Here is a 24,901-nt window from a genome sequence, read left to right on the forward strand (position 1 = left end):
AGGTCCTCCTTCGTGATTTCTTCTCTAGAACTTCATTTCAGCTGCTGTTTTTTCCACAAATGGAGCCATTTCTTGCCAAGAAACTCACAGATTGGATAGCCACTTTAGACGGCACAGAAAAGGTAAATTTTTGGGGTTTCGACATAATGCACTTTTTTCGTTAAGTCGTACTCCACTTTGTTTTCCGTTCCTCTATACCGCGGTTCAATGCTAGGACCCGATTATGCATGTCTTTTGCTTCGGAGCATAAGAAATATGCCTGACTCTTGAGGAATTTCAAGCACTAATGGAATCTCAACGCGATGAGGAAATCATACTTCAGCCCTGTTTTGGCCATGCCTTAGCCTTGGGACGGATGTGTGGGCTTACTGTGCACGAAGGTCGATCCTTGGCCCACGACGGAGAGCTAGATATACCCAGCTTGATTCATCAATTTTCTAACATTGGTGACCGCGACAACCTCCTCTGGCGAGGCTTTCGGTAACATGCCCTCTGCTTGTGTATGCTTGCACACTATCTTCTTGCCATTAGTTTTGGCAGAGCCAACATCAAGTTGATTGAGGTAGCCCAACGCCTGAAAGAAGGTAAGTGTTGAATCGGTTTGGCCTTGGCTGAGACCTTGATCGGTTTGGACACTTTTCACCGGCGAGAGACCATTAGGTTTGCCGGGAGTCTAGTACTGCTCCAGGTATTATTTCCCATCCTATCTTATATATATTTCTCACAACACTCGACATTCACACTCTATTTTCTCTTAAAGCCCTTTCTTTACTTTTCTTTCAACATACATCTCTCTATTCTTTAATCTCTCTTATTTTTCATCCCTTTCCAGGTTTGGCTGATGGACAAGTTGAAGGTGGTGAACCCTTGCCCAATTTACTCAGCTCGAGTGTACTTTTTTCGCCATGCCTTGTGGACTTCCCCAATGAGGAATGGTGGTGCAACTGGATGTGCCATAGGTCTGCAGCCGACATAGCTTGGTATTGCCCCTAGCTTGACTTAGCCGAGATGAGCTACAACATGACTTGACAACCGGGTGTTTAGTTGATTGGCCTCGCACACTGTGTGATCTATTTCCCCTTCCGGTTCAATCGCTAATTTGGGCATGATCAGACACGTCCAGATGAGGGGGTGGAATACCCGGCTCCATTCCCAATACGTGCTTCGAACTTCACTCGGTACCTCATTGCCTGGAGGACGAGCGAGCTCTTGGCCCCTGCTCCTAGTTTCAGTTATGCCCTTTCTGGCGAATGCTTGGCTTGGCTCGAGATTGAGGCACTAGCTAGACCAACTTTAGTTGTAGGGATTTCTGCTAGTACGAGCGGAGGGCGCAGGAACACCTAACTCATGTGCACTTAGTTTTATTGCTTTGATCTTTTTTTTTTCAAGTTTTATGATGTAAAAGCAACTTCAATTTGTAGCAAAGAGTTGGAGAATGTACTTGATGTTGAAATCAATGCAATTAAAGTTGTGAGCACTAAAATTTTTCTTTTTGGTCCAAAAAATTGTCTAAGTTGTAAAAAGTAAATTTTGAGGAAAATCAACTTTTATTAAAACTTTTCAAAACAATTTTCGGAAACGATCACCACCTGACACGCATGGAACCGATTCTCAAGATGTATAGTCCCGAGTCAAAAGAAATCATAACTGCCCCTGATTTCATACCACTGCTGCTCTACATTGTACTCAGCTTTTCTTCTCAAAATAAAGAGCACAACCGAACTAATAGATAAAGAACAAAGAAGACGTGATCAAGAAAACGGGCAGGACACTTGAGTTGGAGATGATTATGGCCAAACTTTAGGATGAAGTTGCCTATGTATCCCAAAGATGGGAATCAGGCCTTACGTAGTTTGGTTTAGGTTCACTCGGGTTTTAACTCTCTCTTTTTGCGCTCTAACTTTTGCCAAAGTCGCCATTTAGGGTTTTCAACCTTGCGAGCTTAGTTTTTCTTTATTTCTAATTTTTCATGCTCTAACTTTTGCTAGGTCCCCCTTTTGGGTTTTCGGCCTAGCGAGCCTCTCAGGGATAGTATTTCTTCAACTTGTCCGTGTTGATCGGTTGTGAAAACTCCAAGCCATCTAGGTTTATGAGAATAATCGCCCTTCCTGACTAGATTGACTTGATGATGTAAGGACTACTCCAATTAGGTCTGAACTTGCCCCTAGGGTCATGGATGAGAGCTTGGTTATCTTTGAGCACCATGTCTCCTTCTTTGAATTTTTTGGACTTCATTTTCTTATTAAAAGCCCTGGCAATTCTGCGGTGGTAGCCCTGGACATGATACAATGCCCTTAGTCTTCTCTCATTAAACAACATTAACTTCTCAAATTTGCTTTGCTACCAATTTGCCTCTGCTATCTAACACTCAACCATAACTCGCAGCGATAGGACTTCAATTTCGATTGGCAAAATGACTTCCATCCCGTAGACGAGGGAATAAGGGGTTTCTCCCGTAGATGTCTGGATCGAGGTTCTGTAAGCGAATGGAAGTTTATCCGACTAGTTCCTATAGGTCTCTACCATCTTTTGCAGAATTCTTTTAATGTTTTTGTTCGCAGCCTCGACAGCTCCATTGGTTTGTGGCTTGTAGGTTGATGACTTATGGAAAGCCACGTTATATATCTCAAGCAACTCTATCACCTCTTTCTTAAAGTGCGACCCATTATCAGAGATAATCTCATTAGGCAACCAATACCTACAGATAATGTTGTTCTTGATAAACTTAGCCACATGCGATGCTTTTAGCACAGAGTAGGACTGGGCCTCTACCCATTTTGTAAAGTAGTCGATTGCTACCAAGATGAATTCATGCCCGTTTGACCCCTTTGGCGTGATTGCACCGATAACATCAATTTCCCAAACTGAGAAAGGCCATGGTGAAGTCATATTGTAGAGTTTAGATGGTGGTATGTTCATACGATTGGCATGAATCTGGCACTTGTGGCATTGCCGAACAAAACCCATAGAATCCTCTTCCATGGTTGACCAGTAGTAGCCTTGTCTAAGGATTTTCCGGGCGAGCATCACACCGTTCATGTGGGCCCCACATTCTCCTCCGTGAATGGCCTCCATAAGCCGCTTTGATTCCTTTTCCGCAACACATAGCTTATGCATTCCCAGATGGCCTCTTTTGTACAATTTACCCCCACAGATGATAAATTGAATGGCCATGCACCGTATTCCTCTTTTGTCCTTGGCATTTGCTCCTGGTGGATATGCCTCATTTTTCAAGAAATTCCATATATCGTAGTACTAAGGGTTTTTGTTTGAAGCCTCATCTATCGCGGCAATGGTTTCATAGGCCGGCGTGTATTTCTGTTCAATAATAATCGAACCCATCCTGACTCCTAATGGAATATCTACCATAGAAGATAGAGTTGCTAGTGCATCAGTGAATCAATTGTTCTCTCTTAGCAGATGTGTAAACGTTAGCTTTTCAAACCTCAGAATTAGCATGACCAAGACTTGATGGTAAACCTTCATTTTATCCTCTTTAACCTGCCAATCTCCGTTGGCTTGAGACACAACAAAGTTCTAATCTTCGATGACGTCTAACTTTTTTGCCCCTAGTTCTAGGGCAGCTTCTAAACCAGCAATACAAGCCTCATATTCTCTGCTTCGTTGTTGGATACTTTGAATCGGAGTTTGAAGGCTAAGGGTAAATGGGAGTCATTGGTTGTTATCAACAACATACCGATCCCATAACTGTATTGATTGGCTGCTTCGTCAAAGTACATCGTAAATATTTTCTCCTTTTATTTGCAGAATGTCTTCATCTGGGAAAGAGTACTCCACTGCTTCATCCTCCTCTATTGGATGATCTGCCAAGAATTCCGTTACAGCTCTCTCTTTAACTGACTTGCGTGTAACATTTTTAAGATCAAATTCGGAGAACAGAAATAACCAATGGGCTAGCCTATTTGTAAGCACTGGTTTCTCAAAGAGATATTTGATGGGATCTAATCTTGAAACCAGGATTATAGAGTGAACTAACAGGTAGTGCCTCAACTTCCGGATAGCCCATACCAAGGCTAGACAAGATTTCTCAAGGAGAGTACAACGGGTCTCGTAATCCATCATTTTCTTGCTCAAGTAGTAAATGGCTTTCACCACCTTGGCCTCCGACTCCTGAGCTAACATGCACCCCATGGTTGAGTTTGTCACTGACAGGTACAAAATCAGTGGATTTTCTAGTTCTGGTAGTGATAACACAAGCGGATTTTGCAGGTACTGCTTGACTTGTTCAAAAGCGAACTAACAACGATCGTCCCATTGGAACTTATTTCCTTTCTTTAGGAGACCAAATAGTGGTTCACAAGTCAAGGTTAGTTTTGAAATAAACTGTTTTATGAATTGCACTTTACCTAGAAAGCCGCGCACTTCATTTTCAGTACTTGGTGGTGGCATTTTGAATATGACCTTGATTTTGAAAGGATCTACCTCAATTCCTCTTTGTGTGATTAGGAATCCCAGCATTTTTCCTGTTATTATGCCGAAGGTGCATTTTTGCAGGTTCAACCTCAATCTATACTCTCTGATCTGCTTAAAAAATTTCTTCAAGGTGGTGTAGTGGCCTTCTCGATCTTTGGACTTGACAATCATATCATCCACATACACCTCAACCTCTTTGTGGATCATGTTGTGCAGAATGGTGGTTGCTGCCCTTTGATAAGTAGCCCCAACATTCTTCAACCCAAACGGCATGACTCGGTAACAATAGGTTCCCCATGGAGTAGTGAAAGTGGTCTTCTCCCTATCCTCGGGTGCCATCAGAATCTGGTTATACTCGAAAAACCCATCCATAAACGAGAGCAATGCATGGCCCATAGTGAAATCTACCAACTCATCATTATGCGGCAGTGGAAAATCATCTTTAGGGCTAGCCTTATTTAGATCCCTGAAGTTGACACAGACTCTGATTCAGCCGTCCTTCTTTGGGACTGGAACAATATTGGCCAATCACGTCGGATACTCAGATACAAGCAAGAACCCTGCCTCAATCTATTTGGTAACTTCTTCCTTAATCTTCAAAGCCTAATTTGGGCGAACTCTGCGCAGCTGTTGCTTAACTAGCCAGGCCTTAGGGTCAAGAGGGATCCGGTGTTGTACAATCTCAGGATCGATTCCAGGCATGTCTTCGTAGGACCACACAAAAACATCTTTGAAATTTTTTAATAAAGCGATTAAATGCTCGCGTTCCTCCGAAGACAACGTGGACCCGATTTGGACCAAACACGGATCCTTCTCAGTACCCACATTAATAGTAATGATTTCATTTGTATAGGGCTTAACACGTCTCTTCTCCTCAAAATCAACCAAGTTTTTCAAAGCCTGAGGAATTTCTTCATCTTTGTTTAAGTCAAAATTTTGGAAATCAAGATCAGTATAACAAACCAAAGGCATAGAGTAATAAGCAAAGTCCACCTTATTCCCATTCAAAAGATCTGGCTCCTCAATTACAGTGGACTCAAAAAAAAAAAAAAAGGAAAAGAGGACCTGGACATGACTTTGGCATCTGGGTTACGAGTCTCAGAGATACTAGACTCTGAAGAACTCGAATCTGATTCTGACTCCACAGACGTAGTGGAATAAAACTCGGACTCACTATTCAATTCAGAACTGCCGACAGTGCCCTTCTCAAACTTCCAGATCAGGCGCGGAGCCTCAAATGCATCCATGATAAGATTGGTAAAATCCTCTACTGGTTTATCCCCGATCATTGAGATAGTAAAACTATCCCCTAAGTTGGCGGACTCAGCTCCAGTAGTAGAACTTGCCAGTAAGTCAGCCAGTGCCTTTCCCAGTAACTCCTCCTCTTCAATAACCAGGCTCATAGCCCTTCCTTGATCCGTACTAGTGCTTAGGTCTGCCTGCTCATCATTCTCTTTTGGTAACTGGTGCCCGAAGAAGATTTCGAACCCAGGATACCTAGTCTTCGTTTCCTAGTCATACCAAGGCTCCAGGAATCCACAGAAGGGGAAATCTTCTCCTTGGCAGACAAAGCGTCCATTTAAGGTTCCCCATATAGGTTTGTGGACTAACTCATATTGCTTCCCAGTCCTCTTTGCTTTGATTCTTCCTCTAAACTCCTCCTCCTTTGTTTGCCAGTCTGCAGTGGTAGGTTTGTATCCCAGCCCAAAAGCGTGGGGATTATGACTCATCACCTTGGCAACGGTACCTCCCTGTTTGCCGCTTCTACCTAGTCCTGATCCCGGAAGATGCCCCTGTTTATTCATCATGTAGATTGACTGGGCACTCACATAATTCCCCTCATCTTCAGCCATGATGTTTTGGACCAGCCGAGCTTTTGCTAGAGAAGTCGGAGAGAAATACATTCTCTTTTCCGTGTATAATTCCCAGGACTGGTGTAGTATTTCCTTGTGTAGTATTTCCTTGGAGAGGGTGTAGACGTCCCCGAACATCCTGGGAGGGAATCCCGTTTTGTTCATTTGGGCTCACTATAGTTCGGACTCAAATGTCATGGTTCTTAATTTGATCTCGCAAAGTGCAATGCAAGATAGATAAATCACCAAAGAGTCCAAGTCCGGCAAATCATTTTGGAAAATAGATTTTTAGAAAGAAGTGCCAAACATGGACTGCTTTGCCAGATACAGAGTCGCCACCTAAATATTTTTGAAAAATTTAGGAAACCCATGACTCGTGCCAAAGGCCATGTGTCTGTCATCACCAAGATTGTCTCAGATCGGGAACTGAGGTACGAGAGGGGAAGGTCATGAATTGAGCACCCCCGCTCGCCCGATCAAAGATCGGCCTCTACTAATCATGATATGATTTTTATCAACATTATATGCTCTTGTTCCGGTTTATTTGGCTAGCATTTACTATGTGATTCTCACACACATGGTACAGACTAGTTGCTGAAATTAGAATAATTTAATTTCATGTTTGTTTTTTGAAAAGTTTGTGAATTTGCCACTTGACAAAGTGGGCTTAAATGTACATTCGTTGAATCATTCCAATTCAAGCAACAAGCCGTCATCTATAGGCACTCAAACAGTTTAACAAGTAAGCACTTAGCCTCATGGAAAGCATGTTAGTCATGGCAGTCACTCACACTCATGCAAGTATGCTAAAGCATTAAAAACTCACCTAGTACTCCAAGCCAAAAAAGAAACTAGTTAGAAAAATGCATGTTCCTAACTATGCAAGATGGCTAATGCAACGCATGTACAAATGCAACTAAAATAGGCTCGGCTACTTAACATGTTATTTGCAACAATTTCATAGCATGCGTTTAACCACGTATTCAACGAAGTAATCAACAACAATGCAAGTTTGAATGATGAACCAAGTCTCGGTGTATGCAAGACAAATGAATGGATGAAAACATGCGATATGCTAATTGAAACGTGATGCCAATAATCTAACCATCAAAAGCAGATAAATAAAAAAGAAAAAGAAGTGGGGTTGGAAGACATACACATTATTACAACATTGATGCCCTCGCACAGGAGGGTCCGAATGAAGAAACTAGCTAAGCTAAACTACTTAACTAATTATTACAAAACTTGAATAAATAATCTAGCTATCTAAGCTAATTAATTAAGCACAATAATTAAATAAACTAGGCTAAGCTAATTAAATATTTACAATACAAACTAACTAATTAAATAAGTACAAAACAAACTAATTAGCTACAACTAATTAAGTACAACAAATAAATGGCTAATTGCTAATTAAACTAATTAACTAGTCCTGGGAAGGGATGGAGGCCCATGCATGCTCGGTTTCCACCTGAAGAACGTCCACTGTCTGCTCCCGAAAGCCTTTGTTGCATAACCCTTGCACTGTTTTTCCATTTCCAGGTCAAATTTTCTCCGCTTCATAAACATTCTACTTAAAATTCACTGGAGACCGGTAGTCCAGAAGTGGTGGCCGGCCGGCCACCAGTAGGGGGTTAATGTCCAACACTGATAGCCTGCAGGCCAGAAACAGTGGTCGGCCGACCATTGATGATGCACCATTCCTTGCTGCAACAGAGAGAATACAGAGCAAAGAAAAGGTATTCTCACAGATTGTTTGTACTGTGTATCCCTCCTTATCATCAAAACATTTCAAATGAGTGATACACTTGGTCCTCAAACCATCAATTCAAGCAATTTCATTGCATGATGGCTAAGGAACCAAGATATACAAGTTTAATAAATGCACAAACAAGACCAAAAACCATCACCCTATCATGCATGATCAAGGGCAATAGAGACCTTAGAAAAATTGGCACATTTCATCACTTTGAGTATGAAATGCCCCAATTTCCCTTGTGTTCAATTAACGCCCGATTGAACACACCAAAACACAACAAAATCTGATCTTTGCACAATTTTAGTTTCAACTTTTGGTTACTCATTTTAACTTACCAACCATTCTTTAACGAATTAAGTGCATTGGTGAGTAAGTCCTCTAAAAGAGAAGGGAGTGTCAAACAAGGGGTAGTTTAAGGCAAGAGAGAGGTGTCATGTCATTGATAATGAACCCCTAAAAGAGGGTTAAACCATTAAGCATGAACCTCAATCTCAAGCTTAAACTATCCCATGGTTGAAATAACCCTCAAAACAAATAAAAGAGTCAAGAAATGAGGGAGGTTAGTGAGATTAATGAGTGCTGAAATTAAGTGAGAAAAGCACTACAACATGCAATCAACTTCAACCAAGTGGTGTCTAAAGGCCTAAAACACCAAGTTTGTAAGGACACTTACACTAGAAGCATGCAAAACAAGACTCAAATGAAACGACCAGCCAAAAATAGAGTTAAAACAGTCCAAATCAGAGCCTAAAACATGCTGGAATTAAGCTATAAATGGCTAAAAAATTAAGCTAACACATAGGGCTATCTAGGCTAGCAAACAAGACACAAGGAGTGGAGGCTAACCCCTCCAAATTTGGACTTCAAAACATGATTTTCACCACTGAAAATACTCTGAAAATCAGTGTTCAAAATCCCAAAAAAAGATGGTTTGAAAGTGGGAAACAAAGGTGGAAAGACCTTACAAACAAGGAATAAAGAAGGGTGAGCCACCCCTTAACCTTAAATGACCTAAAACCACTAATTTCAGCCCATCAAAAAAGAGTTTTTTATAGCCCAAAAACAACCCAAAATCAGTGGGAAAAGATAGAAAAACAAGTATACAAAACAAGGTAAAAGGGCAAGTATTATACCTCTTGAAGCAAAGATCAATTCTAGGCAACAATTCAGCCAAAACCAACTTCAAGAGCTCCAAGAAGGCTTCAAGGAACCTCAGTCCAAAGATGATCAACTTTGATTAAGGAGGTGTAGGCATAAGTTTAGTGTATGTAGGCTAATGTGTACAAATTTGCAAGAGAGAGAGAGAGAGAGAGAGAGAGAGAGAGAGAGAGAGAGAGAGATTTTGCTCCAAAAATTCCAACCCTCAAAAATGGGGGAGGAGACCCTCTATATATAGAAAAACATGCTTTTGGCTGAGATATATCCCTTCATACACGTGTAGGGAGATGCAGCCAATTGTGCCAATAGTTGGAACAGGAGCCAACAAAATATCTGAAAAAAAGACACTGATGGCCGACAGGCCACACCATTGGCTGGCAAGGCACAAGGGTGGCCGACAGCACACTAAAGGTAGCCGATAGCCCACCAGAGGAGGCCTGCAGGTCCCAGGGGGTTTGAAGCACTAAGGTTTTGGTTCAAAACAAGGCATAGAATGGATAGGGTTTTATGGCTTAAAGACAGGGCATTCCGCTGAGGACTTCAGGCACTAAAACGAGCACATGCAGTCATAATCATCGACTGCACAAGTGATGACGTTCAAGTCTTGAGGATGGTAAAAAATGGGGTGTCTATAAGCCTCCTTTCCAGAGGTCTCTAACTGGTCTAATGTTGCGGGTTTGAAGTACCGACTACTCCGAGTCATATGATTGATCTCGTCAGTATACCAGGTGTCATCTGGGGTATCACCTTTCCAACCTTCATCAGTGTATACATGACTTAGGTCGTTGTCCTCCCATCACTCTCCCGTAGTTATGGTCGGGTTGGCATTAGGTTCCGTCTGGAGCATGTTAACATCACGCGCCCTGTCATCATACCATTTATTCTCCACCACAATCTTGGTTTCTGAATCCTGATATTTTCCGAGCTTCCTCAACGTCCTTTTCCAGTCGCTGGGCTCCCATTTGACCTTTTTAACAGTTTGGGCATCACCCTCTATTGTCTTGGGTTCTTCTTTCTCTTTTCCTTTTCCCTGCTCTAGAGCTATCTTTGCCTGGATCTCCTCTATCCTTTCCCTTTGAAATTCTTCCAGTGCCTGTTCTTTCTCAGTCAGGGGTTCTGCTTCAGCTTTGCCACTAGTAGTGATTTCCTTTTTTATCCCAGTCTCTCCTATCTACTCCTCCACATCAGACTTTTCCTCACTCAACCATCCATTGCTTGTTTCTGGCTGGCTCAGGTCCCACCATCCCACCTGAACACTGCTTGTATCCTCTTCTTCGAAGAAGTACAAATCCTCCAGATCCTCTTTCAGATCAGCCAAATCTTCTTTTAAGTCATCCAAGTCATCTAGGCCTTGTTCGGGCCGATCATTCTAATATTGCTCTAACTGGCCTTCCCCGATAGCATTAATACTAAGAAATTCCGGTAGTATGACTACTGGCTTCAACTAATCAATGGCCACAATATATAAACTGGGATCGCACTCCTCTGTGAGCGAGACCATTTTCTCTATGACACAGGTATCAGATGACCCTATCTTCAGTGCATTCTTCTCTCTCTTCGTTTCTACTGCCACGGGCATGGAGTGGTTTGTGGTGTTGGATCCATCATGCACATGTTTGTGCCTTTTGGAATAACTACATCCGGTTTTGGTAGATGGGATGAGGTAATGGATGTGCTAGGGTTAAAGGTGGGCGATAGTGTATGGATGTGGTTAATGTTTTTGGGCGGGGGGACTTGGTTGTGTGCAGGAAGTGGGTTGGTTGTTATGTTGGGTTTGAAAGGTGGGGCATTGACTTTGTTGTCAATGAGATCGTGGATCTTATGACGTGTATGTCTGTGGGATGGCCATGTTGTTGGTGGAAGGTATAATACTGGGTAGGGTCATGTTTGAGAGGCAATGGGTCTGGAAGTGGATGAGGATTGAGAGGCTTGAGATGCCCCATTTGCATTAATAGCTTGAGGTCGTGAGTTGGGCTCATACGGAGGGGAGTAAAAACTCTTTGATTTCGGTGTGGACTGGTACGTTGTGAAGGTTGTGAGGTTGTGGTAGTAGCAAAAGGATCAGCCATCTTGGTCGTTGAAATAGCAGTACTGACATCTGTAGACCGTGGAATAGTGTTACTGCTAGCATTGGTACTCCGGAAGAATGGCCTTCTTGCGGGTTCACTTGTTCAATGGATAATACCCTTTTTGAATGCACTGTCAATCTGGACCCCCAGCTCATATAAGGAAGCAAATGTGGACAATGGTGCCACTATCATTTTGTGCAACTCTTTTGGCAGGTCTATTTGTCATTCGGGCTGCCTTGGCTCTCCACCGGGCAACAAAATCAATGAATGATTCTTTGGGGTTCTGGGTAGTAGCCTCCAGCTCGCTAATGGTTACTTCTATCTGGGTGTTATATGAATATTGATTGACAAACGCCTCAAATAGCTCGTCCCAATTCCGCTTTGTCGAGTCCTCCAATTTAGCGTACAAGATGGCTGCCACATCAGACAGGGTTCTTCCAAACAAGGAAAGCTTCTGTGCCCTAGACAAACCCATGGGCCTCAATACATCTGAAAACAACTGGACATACACAATCGGATCCCCACTCCCATCAAATCTGTCGATGTGGGGCATCTTAGATTTATTCGGTAATCTAACTGAAGCCTCAGTGTACCCATCTTCGATATCTAGAATGGAGTTGAAGCCCTGGGATTTCTTTAATGCTTTCTCCAATCTGGCAATCTTGACTAAGGCCGAATCAATTTCATTGATATCAAAAGGAAAAATTCCTGTAGGGGGTTGAACCTGAGGGTTATAAGCTAGAATCGGGGCAAACATTTCCTATGGACTGGTAGATTTTCTACTGGTGGGGGTAGATCCAGGTTTGGCAGAGCAGTCAGGATCGGATGCACAGTTGATGCTGATGCCCCAAATGTATGTTGTAGATCGACAATAATTTCATCTTGTGCAGCCATCCTCTGGTTTATAGTGTCAATGGTTCTTTGGAAAGATACCATCATGGCAGCAAATTCCTCATGTGTTGTATTCTATGCCATTACCGATCTAGGTGAACTAGATGCTGGTGAGCTGATCGAGTGAGAGCGGATAGGTGTTTGCAGAGAGCTTTGTATTGGTGCTACTGGCTATCTGTTCCTTCTTCGTCGGGTGACTAGCGGAAGTGAGACTAAGACTGGTTGACCACCAACAAGGTCTTGAGCTTTGCGAAGCCTGCCAAAGTGAGTCCATACAACTTGGGGAATATCGGATCTTTCTGAAGCTATGAGGGTAAACTACCTAGCAAATAGAAAGAAAGAAAAACATGATCAAAACTCGGACAATACTTTGGCCGCAATTCACAATAGTCATAACGCATAACTGAATTGTAATCCCCACTGAACTCTGTTCTCAAACTCATACTGATATGAACCATCCTGTACAGTTTCACTGGAAAAGCACATATCAAGTAAAAGAACCAAAACACCTCTATGAGAGGGTAAGGTTACCCTATCCTAGATTATTGGCATGATCTAGGTTGCACTATTTCAAACAATGAGTTTCACAACATCCTACAAATGGGTGGCATCCTATCCTATGTTGGAATAGCCATTATAACTTCACAATATGTAACTAGGTCAAATGGTCGAAATGGTACCTCAGCAAGATTACCAAATATACCTCTCATACCTAACACCGAGAAGTGAAAGTTGGATCAAGCGGTACAACAGTGATCCAGATCCAAGGGTTGCGTTCCCAACATAGTAGAGCCCACGACCGGTTAGCCTTTTGGCAAGCTTTTGAGCAAGCCTCTAGCAAACCGCCCAGGAATAGCAGATGGCAAACACAGTGACTTAAGCGCATCAATGCAAATGCAATGCAAAGAAACATATAAGTGTAGATAAAATTTCACATCATGAAATTTGTGTCAAGTTCTCTAAATCCCCAGCAGAGTTGCTAGAAACTGTAGCTCGAGTTTTTGCGCTCCTTTCGGAAGACGAGAAACCCTACAGTTCAGACTCTACCTGTGGTTCTGAATCTGATTTCACAAGTGCAATGTAAAATAGTAAAAACACAAAAAGAGTCCAAATTCGGCAATTTGTTTTTGGAAAATCGAGGTTTTGAATAAAATGCCAAAAATGGATTGCTTTGCCAGATTTTAAAGTCGCCACCTAAATATTTTTTAGAAATTTAGAAAAAGTTGTCTCAGCTCGGGAACTTAGGTACGAGAGGGAAAGGTCATGAATTAAGCACCCCCCTCGCCTGATCAAAGATCGGCCTATACTATTCATGATGTGATTCTTATTTACATTATATGCTCTTATTCCGATTATTAACTGTATTACTATGTGACTGACACAAGTATAGACTAATTTTTGCAAGAATTAGAACATTTGATTTCATGTTTTATTTGAAATTGTTTTGTGAATTTGCCATTCGAAAAAGTGGGCTAAAATGGACATTAATCAAATTATCCCAAGTCAAGCAACTAACCTTCATCCACATGCATTCAAACAGTTATATCATTTAAGCAATTATCCTCATGGTGAACATGCTAGATATGGCAACAATCATACTCATGTGATATGCTAAAGCGATAAAAAGCTCACCTAGTACTTCAAGCCAAACTAAACAAAACAGTTAAAAAAAAAAAATGCATGATCCTAACTAATGCAATATGACTAATGCAACGCATGTGATATGTGATTTACTAAGCTCCGTTACTACATGGCATATGAATCAATTTGATAGTATGCAGTCTAAGTACATATTCAAAGAGGCATTTAACTAACGATGCAAGTTAGATTGATGCTCCGAGCCTCAATGCATGCAATACAAGTGCATGCAAACATGAGAGATGCTAAATGAAACATGATGATTCTAAACTAACCATCATAAGCAGGTAAATAAAAGGGAGAAAGACGTGGGGTTGGAAGACATACACATTATTACAACATTTGCGCCCTCACGCAGGAGGATCCAAATAAACTAACTGGCTAAACTAATTACTATGAATTACAAACCGAATGAAATAATCAACTAAACTAGCTAATTAATTATTGTAACAAATTAACTAACTAATTAATTAATTACAAATCAAAACAAACTAATTAATTACATGAATACAACATGAAAGAAGTGCTAAGCAAGCTATTCTAATTACTCTGCCTCAGAAAATGAAGAATGCTCATGCATGCACGGTTTTCCACCCGAAAAAGGCCACTACCTTGCTGCCAGATGCCTCTGTTGCACAGTAGAACATTTTCAATGTTTTTCATCTTAGAATCAGCTTTGTTTTCCTAGAAAAGTACATTGCTTGATTTTGCAAAGGTGGCCTGCTGGCCACAAATGATGGTCTGTCATCCACAAAAAGTGGCCTGCCGGTCACTGGAGTCTAGCCCTTCATACTATAACAAAGGACAAACAGGGCAAAAATAGGATATTCTCAAGGGATGTTTGTACGCTTTACCCTTCCTTATCATCAGACAGCTTAAAGGAGTAGTAAACTTGACTCACAAGCCATCAATCCAAGCAATTTCATTGCATGATTGCCTATGAACGAAAGGGTACACTTTCAATGAATGCTTAAATAAAGACTTCAAACCTCTTCCCTACCATGAATGATCAAGGGAAATGGTTGACAATGACTCTTGAACCGTTTTCGTCACTAATGAGTATGAAACGACTCAAGACTCAAGGGTTCAATTAACGTTCGATTGAACCCAAACTAAGTTATTATCTTGCATCATTTTAGTCTAAGTTTTATTATTCAATTTAATTTACCAACTATTCTTTAACAAATTAATTCCAAAGGTGAAGATTAAGTCCTCTAAAGGAGGGAAGTGTCAAACCAAGGGTTAGTTTAAGGCATGAGAGAGATGTCATGCCATTGATAATGAACCCCTAAAAGGGATTAAACCATTAAGCACGACAACCATTAGCTCAAGCTTACAAGAACTGGTTTGAAACAACTCTCAAAGCAAATAAAAAAGCCAAGAAATGGAGGAGGTTGCAGAGATGATTAGAGGTGATCACAAGTAAGAAAAGTAAGAAATAAATGTTATCAACTCAAATAGGTTGGTGGCTAAGGCCTAAAACACCAAACCTATGAGGTCAACTAAACTACAAGCATGCAAAACAAAGCATAAATGAAATGAACACCTAAAACAGTCCTAAAACTGTCTTAAAACATGCAAAATAAGTGCTGGAATTTAGACAAAAAAAGCTAAAATAGTAAGCTACAACATGGAGCTATGTAAGCTAGTGAACAAGACACAAGGAGGGGAGGCTAACCTCTCCAATTTTGAACTTCACAACATGTTTTTAGCCACTGAAATAACTCTAAAATTTAGTATTTAAAAGCTCAAAAAAAGATATTGTAAAGGTGGGAAACACAAGGGTAAAGGCTAGAGAAGCAAGGCGGAAAGAAAGGTGAACCACTCTCCACCCTTTAAGGCCTTACACCACAAGTTTCAGCCCAAAAAAATAGAGTTTATACAGCCCAAAAACAGTAGAAAAATAGTAGGAAACGAAGCAACCAAAGCAAGGAAACAAGCTAAGCCTTATACCTCTTGAAGAGAAGAACACTTTTAAGCAATAATTCAACACATACAAACCCTCAAGAGCTTAAAGTAGGCTCAAAAAGTTCCTCAGCTCAAAGATGGCATGGTTTGGTTACGAGTGTATAGGCAAAAGCTCAAGAAATTTCAAGAGAGAGAAAATTAATTTTTCTCTAATTTTTCTAACCTTTAAAAATGGAAGGGGAGGTCCTCTATTTATAGAAAAACATCACACTCCGTCAGAAACATCCATCCATACACGTGTAGGTAGATGCAAACATCTGTGAAAATAGTTGGCACAGCTAGCAGAAAAATATCTGCAAAACACACTTGTGGCCGGCAAGGCACAAGGGTGGCCGGTAGCCAAAAGGGATGGCCGGCAGCCCAGGAAAATGGGCCTGTAGGTCCCAGGTTTTTCAGGTTTGGAAGTCTGGGATTTTGGTACAAAAACAAGGCACAAGGTTTATAGGGTTTGGAGGCTCAGAGCTGTGGCATTCCGCTAAGGACTTTTGAGCACTTGACAAGCATAAACATTCATCATTGGGTGTGCAAGTGATCATGCCCAAGTCGTAAGGGCAGCCAAAAATGGGGTGTCTACACTAGTGATCGACAAGCTCTTTGTGCGAAACTCTTAACTTGTGTGACAGAGAGGAATGAGTTACAGTAAATCTATGCAACGCATGAAGAAAAGATTGAAACTCTTGAGATGTCTCAAGTTGACTTGGAAGAACTAATGATCAAGAAAGAGGAAGAGCTCAAATGTGCTATGGCTACCATTGGTCTTTGGAATAAAGGGTCAAAAACTTTGGACAATATTGTTGGGTCTCAACAAATGTGTTATGACAAGAGTGACATTGGCTTTGGTGATAACAAAGAGCAAAAAAGGAGTGCATCTACATCTCATGATACAAGAACTCAAGGAAAGGGAGAATAACAAATTCAACATGAGGGTGGACTTCTCAAACTTTCTAGTGTTGGTAAGGCCAAAGAAAAGAAGGTGCACTCTATTTTTATTTGTCATCATTGTGGTATGTATGGTCATATTTGCTCTTATTGTTATGAGTTGCATGGGAGAGTGTCTCATAGAGATGGAAGAAATTCCAACATCTCGTGGGACATGAGACACTTCATTGGTTGTAATGAGGTTAAGGGTCATAATAGACCATGCTATTTTGATGTGCTTGAGACCAAACATGGAGCGAGTTTGCATTTGCCTAGACCTAGGAATAGAAAGTTGGAAACCACGTCAAGACGGACTCCCATTGAAAGGGAAGGGAACCACAACGTCAAGATACCACCCAAGAACTGCAATTCTCGCAACTTTGTTTATACTAAAGCGGTTTGGGTGAGAAAACTTGAGTTGTGTTCAGTTGTTTATTCATTTTTTTTTTGGGTCATTTAATGTGTGGTATCATTGAGTGTGTGCTCGTTTATTTTTTGTCTTGCTTTATTTTAGAAAGGAAAAAAAATCCAAAAAGATTTTCTTAGTATAGTTTTGCAGGCTTGAATTTTTTGAGAAGTTCTTGTTGCATATTGTTATTGATGAAAACATCCATTACATGTTAATATGTGTGTGCTTTCTGTGGTCTTTACTTATTTCGGAGTGTGTGTTCTTTCATTAGTATGTTTTATTCTGTACACACTCTTGGATTAGCAAATATCGGAGTCTTCCACCTTGGTGATATTTTTTTTCTATGGACTTCAAGCCTTGTGTCTTTTGCTTTTCTAGAAGAATTGACCTATAGTAGCATATCATGGGTGATGTTGTGTCTTTTAACCACCTTCCATGTTTTTTGCATCTCCACGGCTTTCCCCTCAATTCTTTGTAGTTAAGGCATGAGGAAAATGCAACCTCAAAGTCACCAACCAGGCTATCCTTATTGTCTCCATGCTTCTCTGGTTCAGTTTCCATACTCTTGAGCGTGTCAGGCTCCAATGAGTGTGCAAAAGAAAGAATAATATGTGCAAAAGAAAGAAAAGAAAAAATGTGCAAAAGAAAGAAAGAAAAAAAAGAAAAAGAAAAGATTCATTGATTAAGGAGGAGCCTCTGCTTTTACTCACCAAATACCCCTTAATTCCTAGTGGTTTGACTTTCCTTGGTTGTTCTTAGATTCTTTTGATGGAGGTCCAGCTATCAGATTACTATTAGGATTTGAATCTAGTATTTGTCGAACTCCAAGAGTCACACACACACTTTTTCCATGGGATCTATGCTTTTCACATAATGCATCACTTTCTTTTATGAAGAATCTTCTAGAGGCTGTGCACATTGTGTTTTCAAGTAATTGTGTTTCTTGGATAATCTTGTGTGTTTTAAGGCACAAATCTGAAATTCCTTACTTACTTCACCATATTTTTTTCTTCTTGTTCATTGTTTTCAGTACAGTGTCGTGATTGCTTTTAGTGAGGGGGAGTTTGGTTTATCATTGCAAGAGTTTGTTAGCATGAACACTTTGATTGTTTGGTAAGGGAGATTGGCATTAGTTGGTTTGTATGTTGCTATCCACTACTTGTTTATTGCTTACTTCTCGCAGGTTATTAAATTTTCCATCATCTTGTCATTACTTGTGTGATTTGTGCTCTTTCTTTCGTTGTTTGAGCTTCCTTTGACAATTCATGACGAAAATGGGGAGAAGTTTGAGTCATAATCAAAATGGTTTTTGAGCGTGTTTGCATGTTTCTTAGGATTGTCATCTATTCATGTTACATGTTCATAAAATCTCCAATTTATATCTATTCATTTTTCCATCTCATGCTTCAAGATAATCTTGTCATATGTCTATTGCTTTTTCATATACTCTTGTGGCACTAATAGTTGTTTTGGAGATTGTGGCACTAATAGCTGTTTTGCAGATCATGACCTTGAGAAAGAAGTTTGTTTTTGTTGGCTGTGGTGGGTTGGGGGTGATTAGGATTTTATTTGTTAGGTGTGTTTTGTCACGGCATTGCCAAATGGAGAGATTGTTAGGTTTTTATTCTTGGCAATCCCATTGGACAAAACTCCTTTCATTGTAATTGTACTGATCTTTTATTTGAGTGAGGCTTTGAATTTTAGATACGAATCCAACCCGAATTACACCTTACAAAGATGTTTCAGAAGTTAATTCTTTCATGTTTGCCACACTGCTGACTATGTCGGGGATCGAGCTACCTAGTCAGCTCGCCGGGGTTTAGGGGGCAACGCCCCTTGGTGGTTTGGGGCAGCACCCAGGCGGGGTCAAGGGGTAGCGCCCCTGAAGTAAAAAGAAAAATTGCAGTCAAGGTTGTTTGTCCCCTCGAGTGGCTATTACTGTGCTCAAGCGGAGATCGCGACCTTTCAGAAGTTTCACTTGCCTGCAAAAGTACTAGAAGTTGTGTTTTTGCGCTCGAGCGAAACTTTCTGTGCTTGAGCATCAGTCCGTTCGAGCGGCCATTCCTGCGCTCGAGCGGAGATCGCAGAACAGTTTGATATAAAAGATACAGTTCAATCTGATTTTAGGGTACGACTTCCAGATCTTCTTTTTGAATATTAGGATTTTGATCTGGAGCTTCTTTGCTTGTTTCCTTTGATATCTGTGAGAGTTTAATCATGAATTGAGTGATCATATCATAGGGTTTGTTTAGTTTGTTTTATTCACAAAGGAGAGTGTTGTTCTTCAGTGGATTCCGTGGAATTTAGGCCTGAAGCTTTGGTAGATTTTGAAGTGGCTCATCGTCGTGGATTCGACATCGGCGTTGTAGATTCAACATTGTTCAAGACAATCTCGAGGTGAAAACGAGGCTGGAAGAGACACATAAGGGTTGGTTCGATTCGAGTATGGATTCACTAGGTAATTGAGAGTACATTTGTGTAATTCCTTTATGTCTTCTTAGTCCAATTGTGATTTTTCCACGTAAAATCGTTGTGTCGATTTGTCTTGATTGTTTGATTGGGATTGTTATTTACTGCTTAAAATTGATACATAATCACAAATCAATATCTAGGAGATTTCTAGATTTTTCAACTGTTAAACTAGATTTCAAATTTGGACTAAACTTATAGGCAATTCTTGTAGATTTTATATCCATAATACAATACACACAACTCGTAGATTGCATTACATAGAGTGCTTGGAAAACAGAAACACACAAGTGCAAGAACTAATACAGAGATGATATTAGGCATATACTTATATCACAAGCAAACATTTGAAACTAAGCATCAGTCCAGGTTATATCCAAGTCACCCCAATTATCTTGAGGGACACCCAAGGCTTTCCACACACCTTTCAAAACATCAACAATGTTGTTAGGACATGGAGGTTGATAATCATGGTCCTGATCACATCCCATAGTTGAGTCATACTCATCGACCACCATGGCCACCACACTCTACCCATTAGCATTGATGGTGATGTTGTTGAGGCACCAGTTGCCTCCTTTGTACCATCCAGTTGATAATGTCATGACTGGCAAGTCGTCGGCGTCTATTTTTCATCATACTCACTTGGACCGCCATCATCTCTGCCTTTCTGAAAGCTATTAATAGTGAGTGTTGCCTTAGTTTGTCTAGAAACTGGTGGGGAACACTTGTATATTGTGTACATCTTGCCTTGGACACAGCAATCTGAGTCATTCGCTCGGTTGCATTGACTCGGAGGTGGTTTCTTTCCCATTATTTTCCCACTTGGGCTACAACCCTGACCCTCAACATCCAAACAAGTGGTAAACAAAAGACATACTAGTAGGAGAGTAGATGTGTTTTTGAGGAAAAACTCTTAATTTTTTTCTCTATTCTTGTTTTGAACTTTGAAGGCCTGATGTAGATAATGTGTTTGAAGAGGGTATAAATAGCAATTTCCTTAGGGAATTATCCATATTATGTTCTATATTTACAATAATTTTGGCCACTTGTATTGTGGTGATATGGTTCCAAGAAGGGTATTTCATTAATTTGGGAAAAAGTTTTGGGGTGATTTGCTAAGAAAGAACAAGAAAAGGAATCAAAATGTAAACGTGGTTGATGGTTTCAAATGACACTGATAAACTAATATTGGCTTGATGAATATTAGTTTAATTAATTTGTAGTCTTATTATATGTAACAAAAGAGAAAAGAAGTGCCATAGTCTTGAGTTCAACATCTTTTATTTAAAGACAAGTATGCTACAAATTTGTCTTCAACTTGGAGAGAGTGGACATAATACAAGAACAAGATGAGATCATGCAGGGCTCATACAAACTAATTATTGCTCGCATTTAGCTAATGGTATAGTTAAAATTTTTTACAGGTAGGATAATAAAGTATTTGGTACGGCCATCAAAATCATGAACAACACAATTTGAAATAAAATTAGTTAAGTGTTAACAATTAGGGAACTATATCCACCCAAAAAAGCCTAAGAAATTCGGATTTTTTTAAAATAATAAACTCTTTTACTTTTTCATTTTCCCTATTTTTTTTTTACTTGGTTGTTGAGCCACCCCTCAAACGCTGCCCAAGCCTTGTTTAACCTAGCCCAACCATCTAGGCAAGCCTTGTCACGCCCCAAATTTTAATTATTCAAAATCATTACCAAAACCCTTAATTTAGGTCCATTTTTTTTTCTTCAACTTAATACATACACAAATATCTATTACACTTGAGTAATAGAAATACAATGATACATATACTCTCTCTCTCAATGAATATTACAATGACAACAACATATTCCAATCTCCTACTGTGTTACAAATAAATAAATACAAATACAAAAATCCATTTCCTTTACATCTACCATGAAGTTATACATAGGGACTCAAAAACTCCATAAATCTTCAATCATATAATCCAAACTTTCTTCCTGTAAAAAAATAAAACAACGACGGGGTGAGCACTAATGCCCAGTATGAATCTCATAGTTCTCAATCAATAACTAGCACACAGATAGAAATGATCATGCATGCAGGTGGTGCCATATAGTAGGGTGACATTTTATAATATAAAAATATCATAAGTAAGTGCCTTTTTCTCAAAAACTATTTAAAGATTTTTAAGAAAAGCCTTCATCCATTAAAGTCATCCCTTAACTTTAGAAAACCATAAATCCTTGTGAAACAAACATGTTTAAGAAACAATATCATTTAAAAATTATTAATCAATTCCCAAAATATTCCCTATTTCATTTCCACTTTTCCCTTATACTATTTCCAATCATTATAACTCCATAATGCCATGATCCAAATTCCTTTATGTTCAAAAAGACAATCCTCAAACACTCAACTCCAACTTGCCCAACAATTACCTCACATTAACGTTTGCATCACCAAATAGAATACAAGCATAACACAAGAATAACAATCCCTTTTTAATTCAATTTCTCTATTATTTACAAAACAAAACTCATAATCTTTCATTATAATCACAAGCAATCCATTGAGTGTATCAACACCAATCCATAATCCAATTACCATTTCATTTTCCATTCTTTCAATTAATTTCATATCAAATACCGGATCCAATCACAAGTCATCTCCATGACTCACGCGCTTTACTGGTCACCATCCGGAAGGAATGCAGAACCTCACGCTTTACCGGTCACAAGCCGAAAGGAACGCGAAACCTCACACTTTACCGGTCACTATCTGGAAGGAACGCGGAACCTCAACATACCACACGCTTTACCGGGCGCTACTCCGGAAGGAAGGCGAAACCAATCTCAAGCGCCACGCTTTGCCGGCTCAAATACGGTAGGAAACAGACCCCAAGATATCATCACAATCCATCATTACAATTAGTGGACAATGCCAACACATCTTCCATTATTTCCGTAACACATTAATTCAATATACATCCACCATTTATTAAAATTATATTCACTTAACAAGTACAAAAATGTTCCACGACCTTCTTCATTATCCATTAAATCATTCATTATCTTGTCACACAAAAATATAACAAAACATCCATAGAGGCAAAGATTCATCTTTAAAGTGTTCACAATTCTTGGGTTCAAACTATTTCTTTACTTTTCCATATTATCATCAAGTCTTCAAATTCATTTTTTTTTTAAACACATTGATTATCAATTACTACCCATGGTTATAAATTAAATCTCCAACATGTAATTTTCTTTGATACAACTCCTTCATATAACATCGTCATATTTCACAATCTCCCATTTATCATTATTCACACTCATCTTAACCCAACATACACTTAATTTCATAAATTTAATGTTGGTTGAAGTATTCTCATTTTCAAAAATAAAACTTCATAACTAGAGTTAAATATAAAGTTGGGCTTTTAGTTTTGAGGTATAAAATCACTTTCTAATTACACAATAAAATTCTTAAATCTTCACCTCATCATCTTATCACAAATTCCGTATCATCTTTCAATTTCCCCCCCGCAGGTACCAACACAACACTACCCAACACAACTCTTCTCAAACTCAACAGGACCCAACACAACACAACTCAAACTCAACACACCCAACACAACTCAACTCAACACAATTCAACATGATTCAAACACAATTCATCATAGTCCAACACAATTCGGTTCAACATCATTCAACACTATACAATATAATCCAACACAACTTAATTCAACAACACTATTTACAATTCAACATATTTCAAGATAAATTCTTAAATCCCCTTTCAACATTCCATAACTAAGTTTATGTAATCTATATCATTAATAAGTCATTTCCCCAATCTTCCTTTCACATTATGGGTGATGCTATGGTACATTTTGGTGTACCATACATTTAGTTATGAACTTATATGATTTTATATCATAACCTATACCATATTAGTCATAACTATCACCATATTAACTCATAACTTAGTTATATTTAATTATTTATTTATACCATATTACTTCATAACCAGGTCATAACTAAGTTATTAAATAATTTTTCTCTTAAGTTAGGCAACCGGTGTAACAGGTTACCAAACCCAACAGAGCAAAGTAAGAAGTCCAACAGTCCCGAAGCCAGTTGGCCTCCCTCTCTGGGTCGTGCTCTTGCTCTTGCTCTTCTCTTCTCCTCCCTCCTCTCTTCCACCATAGCTGGAGCTTCAGCCATTGCCGAAGACCACCAGCCCCGTTGGCGTCGGGACCACCACTCTCTCAGTCGTGTACCAGGTTACCAAACCCAACAGAGCAAAGTCAGAAGTCCAACAGTCCCGAAGCCAGTTGGCCTCCCTCTCTGGGTCGTGCTCTTGCTCTTGCTCTTCTCTTCTCCTCCCTCCTCTCTTCCACCATAGCTGGAGCTTCAGCCATTGCCGAAGACCACCAGCCCCGTTGGCGTTGGGACCACCACTCTCTCAGTCGTGTACCAGGTTACCAAACCCAACAGAGCAAAGTCAGAAGTCCAACAGTCCCGAAGCCAGTTGGCCTCCCTCTCTGGGTCGTGCTCTTGCTCTTGATCTTCTCTTCTCCTCCCTCCTCTCTTCCACCATAGCTGGAGCTTCAGCCATTGCCGAAGACCACCAGCCCCGTTGGCGTCGGGACCACCACTCTCTCAGTGTAACATCTGTCTTCCTTGCTCTGTTTTTGTGTTTTTGAGTTACATGGTTTGAGTTATGCAGATTTTATTATGGTGTGCAGATTTTAGTGTGTGCAGATTTTATTTTTGAGTTATTATGGTGTGTGCAGATTTGAGTTATGATGGATACATTTTTAGAAGTGTTTAAGAAGTGTTAGTCCCCATTACATGTCTGATATGAACATGGCTTCCCTCCATGTCCATGCTACTTAGTTTGATTGAATTAAATTTACAACCCTCATACCCCTATGGTCCTGGTAATGACCTTAAACTGCCCATCATAGTTTGTCTAGTAAAGATCTTCAAAGGTACAGAAAGATTATGCTATTGCACTAACTTTTTCATAACATGTTTTAATGCAAAGAGAAAATCTTTTCAGTAATTTGACAGGTTCTAGCGAAAATCGAACCAAAACCAATTGTGTGATTGGATTGATGTGAGGATGGAGAAGAAATTGAAAATAAAATGAGAATCTAACAATGTGATCTATTATATTGGTTTTGGTGAGGACTCCCAAAGGCTAAAGTACATGCACATAGTGATTAGTGGCAGTATGTGGGCATGCATATGTGGTTAGATTTCCATTTTGCTCTATTGGCACGTGCCATCACCAACTAATGATACAATTACATATGGATAGTAAACCCCACTTTTAAGATATTACA

At 39.9% G+C, this 24,901-nt stretch overlaps 1 pseudogene; it reads right to left on the reverse strand.

Annotated features, from left to right (window-relative positions):
* Positions 1–19,919: 19,919 nt before the first annotated feature.
* Positions 19,920–23,774, reverse strand: LOC145820076 (putative ripening-related protein 1; annotated as a pseudogene).
* Between the last annotated feature and the right edge of the window lie 1,127 nt (positions 23,775–24,901).

This window comes from Camellia sinensis, chromosome 1 (genome assembly GCF_055761805.1).
Source record: "Camellia sinensis isolate YWXY chromosome 1, ASM5576180v1, whole genome shotgun sequence".
NCBI classification, from domain to species: Eukaryota; Viridiplantae; Streptophyta; class Magnoliopsida; order Ericales; family Theaceae; genus Camellia; species Camellia sinensis.